Source organism: Falco peregrinus, chromosome 14, assembly GCF_023634155.1.
Source record: "Falco peregrinus isolate bFalPer1 chromosome 14, bFalPer1.pri, whole genome shotgun sequence".
In the NCBI taxonomy this organism is placed as follows: Eukaryota; Metazoa; Chordata; class Aves; order Falconiformes; family Falconidae; genus Falco; species Falco peregrinus.
The window spans coordinates 11,910,168-11,925,932 of record NC_073734.1 but is presented as its reverse complement, the minus strand read 5'-3'; the positions used below and the strand labels follow the sequence as shown (position 1 = coordinate 11,925,932).

Sequence of the window (15,765 nt, the reverse complement as noted above, 5' to 3'; positions counted from 1 at the left end):
AAGGCCTTCATCTTTAGAAAGAAGCCACATGTAACTCTTCTATGCACTGAGATGAAGTTTCTTCCCAGATTTTAGCCACCACCAGAAGCACTTTGATTTATTTTTTTTCCCCAGTTTGATCTGGTAGCACAAAACACGGGTCACCAGTGTATTTAATGGTTTTGCTGTGTTTTGCATACCTAGCTCTGTAATTGGAACAAAGGTCTATTTTTTTATGTATGGGTCAAATCTTTTTATTTTGTTTCCTGAATACACCTTTTGAAGATTAGAAAACAATACAGCACTTTTGTTTTCTATGGAAGAACCATATTGTGTGGCTATGAGCAACGCTTTATTGACATATTTTCCTCTTATTTTTCTGCATTTCCATAATTTTGTAGTTACGTAACCATTTAAGACAATGGATTATCTAATCCTCTCTCCTTGTCATTTAGATACACAGGTTTTCAAATATGTGCTTTCAAGGACTTTGATTACAATACAGTATTTTGATGGTCAATGAGGCTTACCTGTTAATTCCATCCAGGAAATGCATAATGGCATGATAACCTCGTTATCTCCCATATTGCACTGCTTTTAATAGAACTCTACTTAACCATCTTCATCACTCATCAGATGTCATGTAATCTGCACCATGAATAAGCTGACATTTGCGCTTAGTTTTGATTATATCATTATAAATGTTTGTTTTTACACATTTTAGCTGCTGCCTTTTCACATTTCATTGCCTTCTACATATCTAATATGTATGAAGATTGATAAAAATGGGTTGTTCTTTTTTTCTGGGAATATGTAAATTATATATTTGTATTGGATACATTAGCATGAGAACCCATCAATAAGCTCCTGGGGAGCAAATTCATAGAAATACTTTATTATCAAACCAGTGAACTTCATAAATTGAAAGTTCAGCAGAATATTTCTGTGCACATCCTTATCACATTACTTGATACAAACACTCATAGGTGTTCTCATAAACTTATTTAAACTGGGTAGAGAACTAATTTTTCACATTTTTTTAGCTGAATGAAACAATTTAAACATTTATTTTTTTCTCACTGAAATGAAACTCAAAATACTTTTACAGTTGAACCTAAATGCTGTATCCTGCTCAAAGAGGGTGTTGCAGGTAGGTTTTAAACATTTAGATTTGAAAATTTAATATTGCCTCCATTTCATTTTGGTTTACATTTATAAAAAACATTTTCATACATTTGGTTTAAAATACTTGAAAAGATGTTTTGACTTCTCTAAAATGTTTCGCTTCCCCCGGTCCTCTCAGTCAAACCTGCACATTGGATTTAATGTCAATGTACCAATAGGCTGTTCTTAAAACTTCAGTTTAATATTTTGAATAACAACAAATAAAACTACATGTAAATCTGTTGTAGAAATGACCATTCTAAACTGTGGCTGATAAACGGGCATGCAAATTAAGGCGCAAATTAAACAAGGCACTGAATATTTTGTGCTGAAAAGAAATATTCTTTTTGTTAATTGGGATTTTAATTGGACTTTAACAAAAGCTGAAGTGGCAAATGCTTTGAAAGGTGAGAAATTGAGTGCCATGAGGGCTATTTGATTTAGGACAGAGAGGTGAAATGCATGGAGACATGGATATAACTTCAGGCTGCACAGACTAGGAATACTGTACTGCAGAAATAGTTTTATTTAATGGACTACTCAGGAACATCATGTAGGACATGCTTCAGTACATGGTATATACTTTTTGGGTTTTTTATAGTATAATGAATTAAAAATACCAGTTTATTTTTCCTAGTGACAACTTTGTATTTGCGAGATTAAAGTTATACAGAAATGCAAATATTTTCTTTGGCCTTTTAAATCAGGCTCTGCAGCCTTTATGTCTGATTGCAGGCCATAATGGCTCTGGCCAATAAAAACAAACTATTTCACTTGTGTGTGCATTTCGGTTCCATTTTACTTCAGAAAAACTGCTACATAATTTTATGAAATGTGAACTAGAGCACTGTTGCATCATATAATTCAAATAATAATAAAAAAATCACTGCTGAATTAGAGAAGGTGTTCTCTTTAAATTTAAAGGCAGTAGAATTTGGAGACTTCTTCAAATCAGCCCATTACAGAATGTTTCATGTTTAATGTATAATGCTTATATGTAGTTTACACTATTTAAAATTGTTCTCTTGGTATCTTTAAAATCTGAATACTTCAGTTACTACAGCACATCCCTGAAAAGGATGATTTACAGTGCTTTATTTTCAGGGTAAAATGTGCAAAAAAAGTGTATGTCTCGTTTGTGTGGGATTTATTCAGTATTGTGGTGTGCAGAACCATTATAGTTGTGCTCAGAAATCATACATATGTATCTACTCAACTTCATAACTAGTCATTTTGTACATGTGTGCATAAGGAAATTGAAAGGACACACATACTCAAAATCACACACTTGGTTTGGGAATGTAGCATTAATGTCTTCTCAATATCTCTTGCTTATAGATCAGCACCAAAACAGAGTTCACTGTTTGTTAATCAGTTCTTTGGGATTCTCATTTATTCAGGAAAATTTATCAACTGAGCCTGTGACTTGCAGAGTATCAGAAGATGGATATTGTGTCCTCTTATGCCAGATGAGAAATTAATTTGAATGAAACGAAAATCATCCTCTGCTCAAGATTTATATTAGATTGTTGCACTTATCTCACTGATGCTCGTAGAGTATCCTGAAAATAACAGCTACAAAGGTCTAAGAACACAGGCCTACAGAGAAAAATATTTTTTTCCATTACATTCTATAGGAACACTGTTTAATAAATGAGGGAAAGCAAGATGAGACATCATAATTGGAATCAATATTCAGACACAGAAGTGCTGAATCATTCTTGTGCCCAGAAAAAAAGCAAAATAACTTGGACCAAGATATTGAAATGTCTTCTGGGTTGATGTCAGTATGAGTCTATCATGAACAGGAATTAAGTAACAGAATGTGGACATTGATATCAAAATACATACATCTGTGCTTTAATCCTATACTCAAAGTTTTACTGAATAAATGTCTAGAAGAATAGAATAATCCTGTCCAATAACTGAAGTTAAATGAATCCAGTAACGTAGGTATGCTGTTAAAAATGCCCTTGGAGTTCCCTTCCACTTACTTGCAGCCTTGCTTGGTCTGTTACACTCTTCCATGATGTTCAGTTTCTCTGCCAGCTTCCAGGTCCGTAAAACAGGTTCTTTTGGCAGCTGCAAATGCTCTTATCAGCAACTGCATTTGAAATGTATCCAACTCTCAGACAGTTGTAAAATCTTGCAAATTGAAAATCCTTGGATCTCCTGGGATATCACTGTTTAAGATCATGTTTAATCTCCTTTTAATATCCTCTCAGCAGTTTGATCCTGATCTTACAGTGATGTAAATTCAAAGTAACTCTCTTGAAGTCAATGTAAAATCTAAGTAAGCCAATGGTGTTATTTTGGATTTATGGCATGTGAACAGAATCTGGCATAGCATCCTTATGTTTTAGCTCATTGAAATAGCAAGTGTAAAAGTTTCTGAATCATGTACTTTTCCTACTTCATCTTTACTAGCCAAAAGGTTTGTTTCCTTTATTTGAGCTTGATCTGAAGACTAATTACATTAATAGTCAATCAATTATGTTCTCTAGTTTCTTTACATCACCTGTTTGCCTCTTCATTTTGCAGTTCTTCTACACAGTCTTTCTCTGTTAGCTTTTCAGCAGAACAGATACTAAAATGGTACAGGAACAGTATTAATTTAATGGCCTGAATCACTGCAATAAAAGAAAAAATATCTCCCTTTTCCTTGCAGGATCAGAAACTTCAAACATTTAGGCATACTTTTTAATCTTGGTTTTGTTGGACACCTATAGCCATCACTACTATCAATTTTAGTATTACAATTAAAAAGCTAAAAGGATCCGGTCTTTTTTTAAAAATGTGTGAGCATGTGTAACTCTTGGGAACATAAGGGTGTTATTTGTCAATTCTGTTCTTAAATTCTCTCTTTCTGGTATTCTTGAGTAAAAATTTTCAAATACTATGATCTACCACAAGCACTGCGATCCAATTAAAACTTCCAAACAATGTTAAACTACATTATCAAACTGAAGAAGAAAATGCCTAGACCTACAATATAGTATCATGTGCTTTATGGATGGTGCCATAAAAATCAGCTTGTCTAAATCAACGAGGTCCATGACTTTATTCGCAGAAGGCTAGATGAGACTCCATTGAAATAACTGAGTTTTAAAATCAGGAATCTATTAAGTGGCTTGTTTTAACATCTTGTAGGTATGCTCTTGAAATTTTAGACCCGTGTCTTGGTCCATTCAGGACAGATCTCAGTGCCTGGTGTGGAATACAGAGTAGGCAGCAATAGAAGAGAATATACGCTTCTTTCTGAAATGCCACAGAAGGCAACCCTTTTCCAAGAAGATGCTTAGAAAAGCTGAGAGTCAGAGTAATAAATACATCCCTAAAAGCAGAAAGCAACTACAGAGAACCTCTTAGGGGTTACTACACAGAAGAAGGCTGCAGGTACTGCTTTCCATGGAAATGAGTTCATCTAGATGCTAAACAGTTTAGTGAGGGCTACTTGCACATTCCTAGACTGCAGCGGTGGAAAATGGAGAAAGATGAGGCTTTCTCTGAGTAGGTCTTATGGAAATGAAACCATTTTCCATGGATTAAGGGCTCTGTAGATCCAGAACATATGTAATTTTCTCCAATACTCCTAGGAAAGAGCCATTCAGATGTGTTAAATTGTATGAAATGCTTATGTGAAGCATTTCTTTGTGTTGTATAACCTGAACATAAGCTGAAGAGGCCTAGCCCATGTGGGAATTCACATTAGTTTCTTTTTTAAATAGGTAATTTTTCTTCCTTTGTTGATTAAATTAATGGGGAGGGTATACTGGGTTTTCACGTGGAATATGTTTTTCTTCTAGTTGTATTTGGCAGTGTGGCAGCATAGTTTGAGCATGTTTTCCACAATTTGTTAGCACCCACAATATTTCACTGGGGAAAAAACCCTGACATTGTTTGATGCATTAAGCATCTGTGTTAATCTACCTTCTGATTTTGAAAAATGGAGGCAAACGGTAACACATCTCAGCTATTGAATCAGCAGAAGATTTGTGGGGTTTTTTTCTCAAAAACTAAGAAACATCACCAAATATACAGAACAAATAACCAAAAGCCTCAAATGGCCAAGTGACAGAAATGTATTATAAGAAGCTGTATTTCTCGCTGGTGTCATAAAATACAGTGGGGACTGAAATCTTTTTTTTTTTTTTTAAATAGGGAAATATAAAAAATTAAACTGGCATCTAAAATGTAAGTCACATAAGAATTGTTCACATTAGTTTACATGACTGGTGCTGTGACATTATTCTTACAACAGTGGTAGTATATCTGTAGTGGCTGTTTGACTGTAAAGATACACAGCGTGCCTGTGTGATGAGTTCAGCTGTGCGGTTGAAGACTGACCAGCCAACACAGGTCTTCTCATGAGCACTTATTAGTCAAAGGTCAAAGGACAAAAGGAGCTCATTCAGCCCTCTCCCATGTGTGGGTACTGCAAACCTATAAGGCCTGATCTAAAGCTTACAGAAGCCAATGTGAAGCCTTCCCCAACTTATATAGTCATTGGAAGTGCCCTGTTGAAATCACTTTGAATCTCACGTTCCTTCAGAAGTAGAGCCTTAATGTTTGTACAGATTTCTAATAAATACCTAAAGGACACTTTTTTTTTTTTTTTCTTTTGGTAGAAACTTGTTAGATTACCCATCTAGACACAAATTAAAGGTAAATATATACCTGAACTTCCTGAAGTAAAGCCTATCGTTTTCAAGCATGCCTTCAATCACCTCTCTGAGTGTGATTTATAATCCTTGACCTACTTGTACGTGGAACTAAAAATGTTACGCAATACTGGTTTTATGCTACTGGGAAATACAGAAAAAACCCAACATAGGACACTTTAAATGATTATCTGGACTCAAGCAAAGTGATACCTTATTATATGTAGGATTTAAAAAAAAAGTATTTTAGTGATCAATGAAATTTTTAACCACGTGGCAGATTTATAGTAAAGCAATGCCATTTTATTTTTCAACAGGTTTAATAACTGAGATTGTTTTCATGTTTTGTGATTGATGATTGTGTGAATCATCTAATGTTTTTAGTTATGACTCATCTGACAAACTCTAAATTCTGTTATATTTTTATCTTGTGATAAAAGAGGTATTAAAGAATTATAATCTTGTGTACTTTAAATAGTCAAGCAAACCTATATTTCTTTTAACAACTTTTTTACTCCAGCTCATTAGAGAAAAGTCACTTAGTGTTTTTTTCAGTAGCAGATGGATGTTAATGCAGCAATAGCATATCCCTGGGTTCAGTATTATGTATGGCTTAAACTAGAATTTATGGCAAAAGGTTTATAATTGTGTCATTATTTTGCAAGCCTATATGAAACAGCTCAATTTATAATTGTTTATCAAACTCTTGTAATCACGATAGTGATTGATTTCCTGGATCTGTGCAACATGGTTGTTCATATACTGATGTAAAAATGCCTTTGATTATGGCCTTGTATAGACAGATAAGTAGCTACCAACTCATAGTACCTGGAATAGCATGGGGACATAAACAAAAATCACAAATAACAATCTGAAATACTTCAGGCGCATGCTGGGCAAGATTGACTATCTCAAGCTGTGGGCATTAAATGAAGAAAGATCTTTGTGCTAGATAAGCATGACTGCCTGGTGTTCATCAGTACAGAAGGGTTAGCAGCTGAGATTACAGGAACATCATTCTCCTTTAAATCTTCTTGGGCACAGTTTGGGCTATTTGCAATGTGATGTTAGACATACCCAATATACATGTAAAGAGTATTTGTAGCAGAGCAGAAGTACATTCTAATAAATGTGTATTCTTTAAACAAAACACAGGAAAACAGAAAAAAATTGTGAGGACAGTGTATTTTCTTCTTAGGCTTTGGAAGAAGCTTAATCATTAATTGTACAGCACATACTGCACAAAATAAGTGACACTCAGAAATGGAATTAAAAGCCGTAATTATTACCAGCTATTTAGCTATGCTATATCTTACTATTGAGTGATAATACAAGCCACGCATACTCTCTAGTAAGATGCTGTGGCTTTTTTCAAACTTCTTTTCTAATAAAATATATAAGGTATAACTTGAATGCATTAGAGGACTATATTTGGAGGCCTCATCCTGCTTGACAGCATATGCAGATGGTGCACACACCTAAATGTGTGCGTGTACACATACATATAAAAATGCATTACTTACTTTTAATGCACAGTGTCAGAAATAAATGAGTATCAGGTTACTAACTAAATAATACCTTGTCTAAATGAGAAATTTAATTTTCTGATCTGTATTTCTAAAAACCCATTAGCAAAAGACATTGATACATTAAAAAGTTTATGAGGTTGGTCTGACTAACCATTTAGTCCTTTTTTCACCCCTGAATTCTTTTGCACTGTAATTTTTGGATACTAGGTTGGGACTATAAATAGAGTTTACAGTTGCAAATCTACATTGCTCAGCAGACCTTTTGCATACAGCATTTTTCAATTAATGTCCTTATGAATACTGTTCTCTAGTAATCTACTTCAGTATTGTAGAAACGACCCAGCTGGGCCTTGATCCTTGACTGGGTCTAATCTGTAACCCAAGGCAACCAAAAGGCTGTCTCAGTGCCTCTGGAGATCTCCCAAGCTTGAGGAAACCCTTCAGGACATGAAAGCTGACTAGTCCTGTCCTACCTGGTCTTCAGTAAATCACAATAAAGCTGAGGAAGTGAGATGATGCCCAGGATGCTGCTATACCCTGGCTTATCCCAACAGTTTTTAAAACTGAATAAAATAGCCTCAAAACATTCTGAGGACTGTGTCAGGGTAAGATCGTCTCAAAGCTCAGTGACAGAAATAGCTAATCATCCATACTCATTATGTGCCAAACTATTTAGATTTTGGAAAAAAAGAGTAGTTCCCCTCATGAAAGTCTTACTGCAAACAGACCTAGCTTTAAAAGGTCTCTGAAACCTGGAAAAAATAAACTTGACTATTCTACTGCAGCCTAAATGAAATAGGACTCAATTCTGTTGTATTTTATGGGTAGGAAGATGCTTATTCTGTGGCCAGAGTCTGGCCACTTGGGTTTGACTGAAGATAAGGATTTCCATCGTCATTATAAAAATGAATTACAATGTGAAATGCCATCAAGGCCAGACTCCATCAGCAGATTAATGAGAAGAACTTTGCTTCGGTCTGGTATAGGAATGAGACCTTTCTTTCCTGTAATGAACGGGGAAAGGAAATAACCAAGCCCACAATACGGGTTCTTCCTTGATATACCAGGCATATCAGCCTTGTATTTGAAAGTATCACCCTAGGTATCACTTGGAATGGCTGGTTCAAGCTGATGATTTATCAGTGTGCTTACAAAAAGCTCTGTATGCAAATCTCAAATTTAAAAAAAAAAACCAAAACAAACCACAACTAAAACCCTGCATAGCACTGTTGATAAGATTGTAGTATTTCTGTACTTCAGTTTGGGTTTTATTGTAACCCTCCTCCCACTTCAAAACTTCCTTTTCTCTCCAGGCTTTAATGCTTCAAGTATAACCCACTGGTATAGCCAAAGAAAGATTTTTTCAGTGCTAACTTGTGGAGATAGTTTCTGGATCAGCTGTTTTGTGTTGAATTTTTGCCTTTGTTTTAACCTTTCTCAAGTAAGTGCATGTACTTATATTCTTATATTTCTACAGGGAAGACATTTGTTATTGGGACACCCCACCCCCCACCCTCCATCTTTAGGTACCAGCTGCTTTGATCTATCCATTCTTCACTGCGTAAAAGCCCTGTTTCCTTGACACAAGATGCGCATGTTTGTTAAGCTATACTCTTCTTACACACTTCTTACTGTGCTGGTACTGTGGGTTTAATTAGTCTTCCAATTTTTTTGAATCATGAAGAACAATATTTTTCTCTCCTTCAATCCTGCTCACCTTTCACATTTTCACATAAGAGTCAAATTTTGCTTTGTTTTAGTAGCAAAATGACACTGACATTGAAGGACATTTTGGACAAAAACTTTGTTCAGACTATGTGGAAGATACGTTATTATAAAACTCTTCTTCTCTTTCACTGTCTCTGCTGCTTCTTCCTAAACTCCCAGCTCCTGCAGATAGCAATATGATGTTCACGTGTCTTTTAAATCCCTAGTATTTTCCAGGTGAGAAGAAAAGTGAAGGAAATTGCAGGTCTGTTAAAGGTAGCTGAGAAGGAAGAGAGTCTGTTGGAAGCCAAGTGGGAAAAGTCTGTAGGGCCTGGAGGAAGCAGGGTCAAAAGATGGAAAGAAGTTTCTTCTTTTGTACTTGCTTCGTAGATGTGCCTGAGCTACTGAGTAAATGGGACATTCAGAAATTCTTTTGAATTGCAAAAGGCTTTTAGGAATTCAGTTTCCAAAGTTCACAGTTCAGGCTTTTTCGTGCACCCTAATACAAATGTCCAGCTTAAACCTGTATTATATTTTCTGCTTTTTTCATTAAGCTGCAATGTTTCCTAGAACATGGTTCAGTTAGCAGAAGTGCATGTACCCCTTCAGATGCTTAGAAAACAAATCAGCCAGCTTATTTTCAAATGATAAATGGGTTAACTTACCAAGCAATGAGTAGAATTCTAACAAACTTTAGATTCTGTAAGCCCACAGTAGAAATCTTTTTTTAGTTTTTGCAGATTTGTTATCACAGATGTTCTTAACCTAAATATATGGATATGCAAAAACAAATACTGTTTAAAATATGTATAAACTTCCTTTATTTATGTCTGACATTGATTTCATTCTGACACCAGGTTTGAAGCAGCTGTAAATGCTAACTCCAGACCTCACTGTACTCCCCTGCTGCTCTGCCATGACTTCCAAGGCAGCAGGATAGTTAAAGCCTGCTTTTTTGGTTTGCATCTAAGATTTTGTGAAGAGAGGAGGCAACTGTATTTAGAAAGATTTCCCACTAGTTAATCTGATACTGTCCACATTGAATTTACATAGGCTTCTGCGTGCCATTCATGAAATTACCATCTAGCCAAAGGCTTCACAGATGAAGAGTCACCAACCAGTAGAAACTGCACACAAGAACTGGTTGCCATCCAGTGGAGCAGCTCTGCTGATGTTCTAGGGTACCCTTCCTCCCTGCATTTCTTATCCTGAAATGATGGCAGCATAGTTTGGAACTGCCTGAACGTAAACTGTAATGGCTAAAGGGAATATACCAAATGTCTTCATTTATCAGCATCACATACTGATTTTCGTTTCACTACTTCTTATGCTCTGTATCTAACATAGAAAGTAGGACTCATCTTATCTGACTTTTAGATGGTTGTAGGTAGGTTTGTAGTCTGAGCAAGTTGTTAAGAACCCTTTGGTATATAGAGAAGCATCTGCAGCTGGTGGCCTGTCCTGATGAGAGGGACTTCTTTTTTGTTGACATTAAATGAACATTTACTATAGATAGCATGTTAGATACTCAATTTTAAAAAGGCTTAAGTAGGTGAAATTAATTCCACAGTGGTTATGACTGTAATCAGACTTGGGACTTAGCCAGAGGTGCAAACACATAGATTTCAGCAGCAATTTTGCTTTAATTTTGTTTGCAGATAAGGACGATCTATCTATAGATCCTATAGGAAGATGAACAAATGGGAGAAAATAATAGCAGAATCTGATTAGTTTACACTGAGATTTCAGTGCAGAAGGAAGGGAGGAAACAAGCCACTCACCAGATCAGACTTTACTATGCTCGTTTGTTAACGTGCTTCCTTGAATGGAATTAATGAAACCTTTCATTATAGATCAATATGCTCTTTGACTAGAGAATATTATGGGTACCTATTATATATGTTTAATTAGGTTGAAATTGCATTCACATTTCCTTTATATATTACAAAAAATCTGATCTCAGCAATTCAAAAAAAGAGAATTACAAAAGTCATCCCCTCCACTGTGCTGCTAAAGCCAGCAAGAGAAGGGAAAAAAGGGAAAAAATCCTCAGCCAACTGCCCAGCTCTGGGCTTCAGCTTAGTGACAATTTTGGCAGAGCTGCACTGAGTAGTACTCACTACAGGGTATCCATAAAGAAAACAAATGGTAATTCTCACACTATCATCACAGGAGATTGATGGTATCCATTAAAGGCAATAGGTTTGGACTGGGACTATATGGAACTATTTTGAGACATATTTCCCTTCCTCTCATATTTTCTGTCCAAAACCAATTTCTTGACAAAACTGTTCCAAATTAATGTGCACGAGCCTCCTTTCTCAGCTACGTCTCCCCAAAAAAATTCTGGAGTGATCTTTTACATCTTTTATTTCTCGATAGAAATGTATTACTCCTTGAATTTTCTACCAAAACCCACTCCTAAAACTAGTTTTCGTAGCACCACCGCCCTATTCCTATCAAAGTAAAGCCCTCGGTACTTCAGTACCAGTTAATTAGCTGTATTGTTCCCTGATGCTTTCAGCCCAGCCCAGGGTGTTTCGGGGTTTGTTCCCCATTTCCCAGCCTGTCCCAAGCCCTCTGGGTTCTCTGGGTCGGGGCTGCATCCCTGCCCCAGGCCGCCTCGGAGCCCTCCAGCCTCGTGCTCCCACCCGCTGCGGGCCTTTCCCTGGGTGCCTGTGAGTGGGACCGTGAACTCTCAACGGCTCTCTGAAGCCATTTTTAGCCTTAATTCTCCAAAGGCCCCAGCTCCGCAGTCGGGCGGCTCCTGCTTTTCCCCTGGGGCTGACATCAGGCAGGACTCGGTGTTTGGCCTGGAGAGGAGGAGGCTCAGGCGGACCTTGTTGCTCTGTACAACCACCTGACAGGTGGGGGTAGGTCTCTTCTCCCTGATAACAAGTAATAGGACAAGAGGAAATGGCCTCAAGTTGTGCCAAGGGAGGTTTAGACTGGATATTAGAAAAAATTTCTTCATGAAAGGGTGGTGAGGCATTGGAACAGGCTGCCCAGGGAGGTGCTGAGTTACCATGCTTGCAGGTGTTTAAAAGAGGTGTAGATGTGGTGCTCAGGGACGTGGTTTAGTGATGGACTTGGCAATCCTGGGTTAACAGTTGGACTTGCTTAAAGGTCTTTTCCAACCTAAATGATTCCATGATTGTATGACTTGCTTCTCTGCTGTGCTAAGTTTATTGTCCCTCAGCCTCCTTAGGATGCATTGTTTATCAGCTTTCCTCCTTCCAAATTCTTTGTTTATACAGTGGCAGCTTTTGTGCCAATTTTTTTTTCTCTTTGCCCGGAGTTATTGGCAGAGCTAATTAACCACAGAATATAAAAGCCTTGTTCTTTGGGGCCAAGTGGGGTGGTCACAGAGCAGCGTGAGTGCTGCCTTGTGGCATGGGGGATGAACGGTTGGATGGGTTGCCTGAGGATGGGCAGATTATCTTCACAAAGAGGTACCTAGTTATTTCCAGCAGCGAATGCAATCCTTATTCTTGAGGGGCTGCGCATTGCATCCTTCCTGGCTCTGCTCTGTGCTGCTCCACAGCTACACAGATGGCACCGACTGTGCTGACAGCCACCTCAGAGCACACAGGTCCTGGCCTCCCTGATGGGTGAGAGGGGACATGCAGGCTCACGTGTGCCTGGGTGGGCATGACAGGAGAAGGGGCTGCATGCTGCCTCTGGGTTTGCATTGACTCAGGGCACTTCTCGGTGGGCTCACAGAGCTCAGCCCCACCCAGGAGTCGTACCTGGGGTTTTCACTTTTGGTAACAAAACCGGAGAGCGCGAGCTGCAGCCCCTGGATCAGGTGTGTTTGAGCAGGGTCACCCACTCCACCCCCCACGGGAGAGCAGCTTGCCTGGGCAGAGGCCTGGCCTCAGCCTCTGGCTGCCAGCTACCAGCGACCAAGGTTTTCCACATCCAGAAATGCTTGGGGAACTTTATAATTTTTTTTTTTTCCTGGGGCAAATGTCTGATCATGACAGGAAACACGACTGGGTTCAGCATAAAATACTCCTGCTGCGTGTCCAGCTCAGACGCCTTCCCCATCCGTGCTGCGAGGTTGGGGCAGCCCCCCAAGCCGGAGTCTGGCCGCAGCTGGCCGTGCCCGGGGCTCTGGCGGGGGTTACAGCCCACCCGCGGTGCCGCCTGCCGCCGTGGGGTGGTCCTGGGCTGCCTGCAGAGGAGTGGCGACAGGGAAGGGACAGGACATCCCTCCCCGCAGCCTGCCAGCACAGCAGGATGGGTGTCCCGGTGCCCCTCGCAGACGTGCTTGCGGGTGCCTGCCTGGCTGAGGGGGTGCGGAACCCACCCCTGGCGCGGGGAGAGCGCACCCTGCCCACCCCCGGGGCCGCCTAGGCGGAGGGAGAGGGTGCCGGGGCTCCTTACCCCCCTCCTTTCCCCTTCCAGCCCCAACTTCTCCCCTGCGGGCGTCAGAGGGCACCCAGGACGCGGGGCCGGCAGGAGGGCAGGCTCGGGGGTCTGCGTTCCTCGTGGGGTGGGGGGAAGGGAGAAGAAAACAGAGAAGCAACAGCCTCCAGCTTTTCCCTTCCTCTAATCTTGCTTCACTCCCCCTTGCTCCCTCTCCCTCCCTCTCCCCTTTCCTCTCCCCTTTCCCCTCCCTCCCTCTTTCTAATTCCTGCCGCTAGCTCGGAGCCTCATTCAGCAGCCGCTGCCAGTGGAGTGTAATAGGCTGAAGATGCTGCCGTGCCTGCTCGGTGTCTAGTTGTGAATGGGACTTGCCTCCTCTCCCACCTCCGGAGGTGGCCGAGGGAAGGAGCCAGCCCCGCCGGACCCGCAGGTAAGCGGCGGCCGGAGCCGCGGGGGGCAGCGGGGCACGCCGGCGCCGGAGTTGCCGCGGGCGAGCGGGGCGGCGGGGCTGCCGGGCGAGGGGGAAGGAGCGGGGGCGGCTGGGGCAATGGTCGCCTCCCGTCGCTGCGAGCCGGAGGACCGGGCGGCAGGATGCCTGAGTGCGCACCAGAAACTTGACAGCAGCAGCGGAGCTGGGGCTGCGGCGTGCGGGGGCCAGGCAGGTGCGGGCGCCGGGAGCGGGAGCGGGGGCCGGGCAGCGCCGGGCGAGGTGCGCGGCGCCCGGCGGCAGCTCCGCGGAGGCGGCCGGCCGGCTCCCCGCAGGGGCCAGATAGCCTCTCCGGAGGGAGAAAGGAAACGCTGTGGCAAGCGGTATTTTATTTATTTATTTATTTTTAATTCCTTCAGTTCTTGCTCGGGGGGGGGGGGGGCGGCGGCAGGGTTGGGGGAGAGCGAGCATTTGTCCGTTTTAAAATGTTCCTCCGGATAAGCGCATATTGAAAGCCCCGAACTGAAAATCTTTTACTTGTACTGTAGCTCCTAAGCATGAAATGGATATGCAGAAATTCTGAGTGCACGAAATGATGAATACTCTATCCAGAATAAAAAAAGGGAAAGACTTTGATTTATATCTTCCTCTCCTCCTACTCTCTCTCTCTTTTTTTTTTTTTTTTTTGTTGTTGGGTTTGTGGTTTGTTTTGGTTTTTTTTTTCAGTTTATTTTGCTTGCTGGTTTTCAAATGCATTACTATTCACAAGATACCAAAATGGTATCTGTCTTTAATATGGGCTAGTCCAAAAAGCATTAGACTCCTGGGTGATACATGCATAAGCACATTCCCAAGAAGGGTAAAATAGATCAGGCTGCGGGTCCCCATAAATACCATTAACTTTTAGAATAAAAGTGCTTCCTGTGCAGTCCTTCGGGAGCACATATAGCAGTCTGACATCATGATACAAATGCCTTTACCTTCTATAGAAGTCCCCCTTTATTGTCTACTCTTTTAAATATTCATTTGGTGGGGAGAGAACCAATATATGCTAGGAGATCTTTGTACCATTGCTACAAAGGACAGTGTAGCTGTGTAACACAGTATTTACCTACTAAGATATCTGTGACAAAGTAACCTCTTTAGCAAATGAGGTCACTAATTCAGAAATTAGCCCTCTATAAGGAGAATGCTCATTTCTTTTCCATGTTCCATTGACGAGTAACTCCCTGGGAAAGACTTTTCTTCCTGTTGATTTCTGATGGTGATACAATGAGAATGCCACAGACTCTGCACCCCTCTATTAAGAAATTAAATATTTTTAATTATTTAATAATGAAACTGTTGAATGAGAAAAGCACTTGCAGATTCAAAAGCAGGGAGGCATGGACTCAGACGTTACTGAATGCCCATCTCTTTTCCCCCTCCCTGGCTCTTATGCTTGCTTCAATGTTTCCAAAGCCTATGTGATTCTTCAGTTAAATACTTTGTTCTCCTTTTCTACACTGGCTAACACATACCAATAAATAAATTTGCTTTCAGTGTAGAAGTTCTGCAGCAATTAATCTGACATCTGGCTCAGGTCTGTCCACTGAGATTTGGAACACAAACCGATGGTTGTACTCAATCCTTTGGATGTTTTTATATGAAGAGATATATGGAAGTATGGAAGTGGAATTGCAGATGTTTGCTTATGAACAGCATTTTCATAGCAGAGCGGCTCAATTCATGTTGCTGGGAGATGGGCAGTAAGAACAGTAGCGAGACTAGAGAGCAGAAGGTCTGGTTTGAGCTTCATACCTTCACGCACAAAACATTCTTCTAGTGTATTCTTAGTCTACTACACTCTAGAAAACAGAAGGTTCTGGCTGTACTTGTAAAGCAGTTCTCCTTCCTCTTGCAGGAAAAGAGGAAACTAAAGTTACAG

The 15,765-nt window shown here is 40.4% G+C and overlaps 1 protein-coding gene across 3 annotated transcripts in view; it reads left to right on the top strand.

Moving 5' to 3' along the window:
• CDH11 (cadherin 11) overlaps positions 1 to 15,765 on the top strand; it is a 247,215-nt gene that overhangs the window by 152,242 nt on the left and 79,208 nt on the right. Inside the window, exons 1-2 of one of the 3 annotated variants that reach the window (XM_055818806.1) lie at positions 13,184 to 13,339; positions 13,690 to 13,841. The gene's annotated coding sequence lies outside the window, so the exon portion shown is untranslated. Of the gene's footprint in view, positions 1 to 13,181; positions 13,842 to 15,765 lie in introns of those variants that run through there. The other 2 variants (XM_055818805.1, XM_055818807.1) reach the window with 2 other exon arrangements.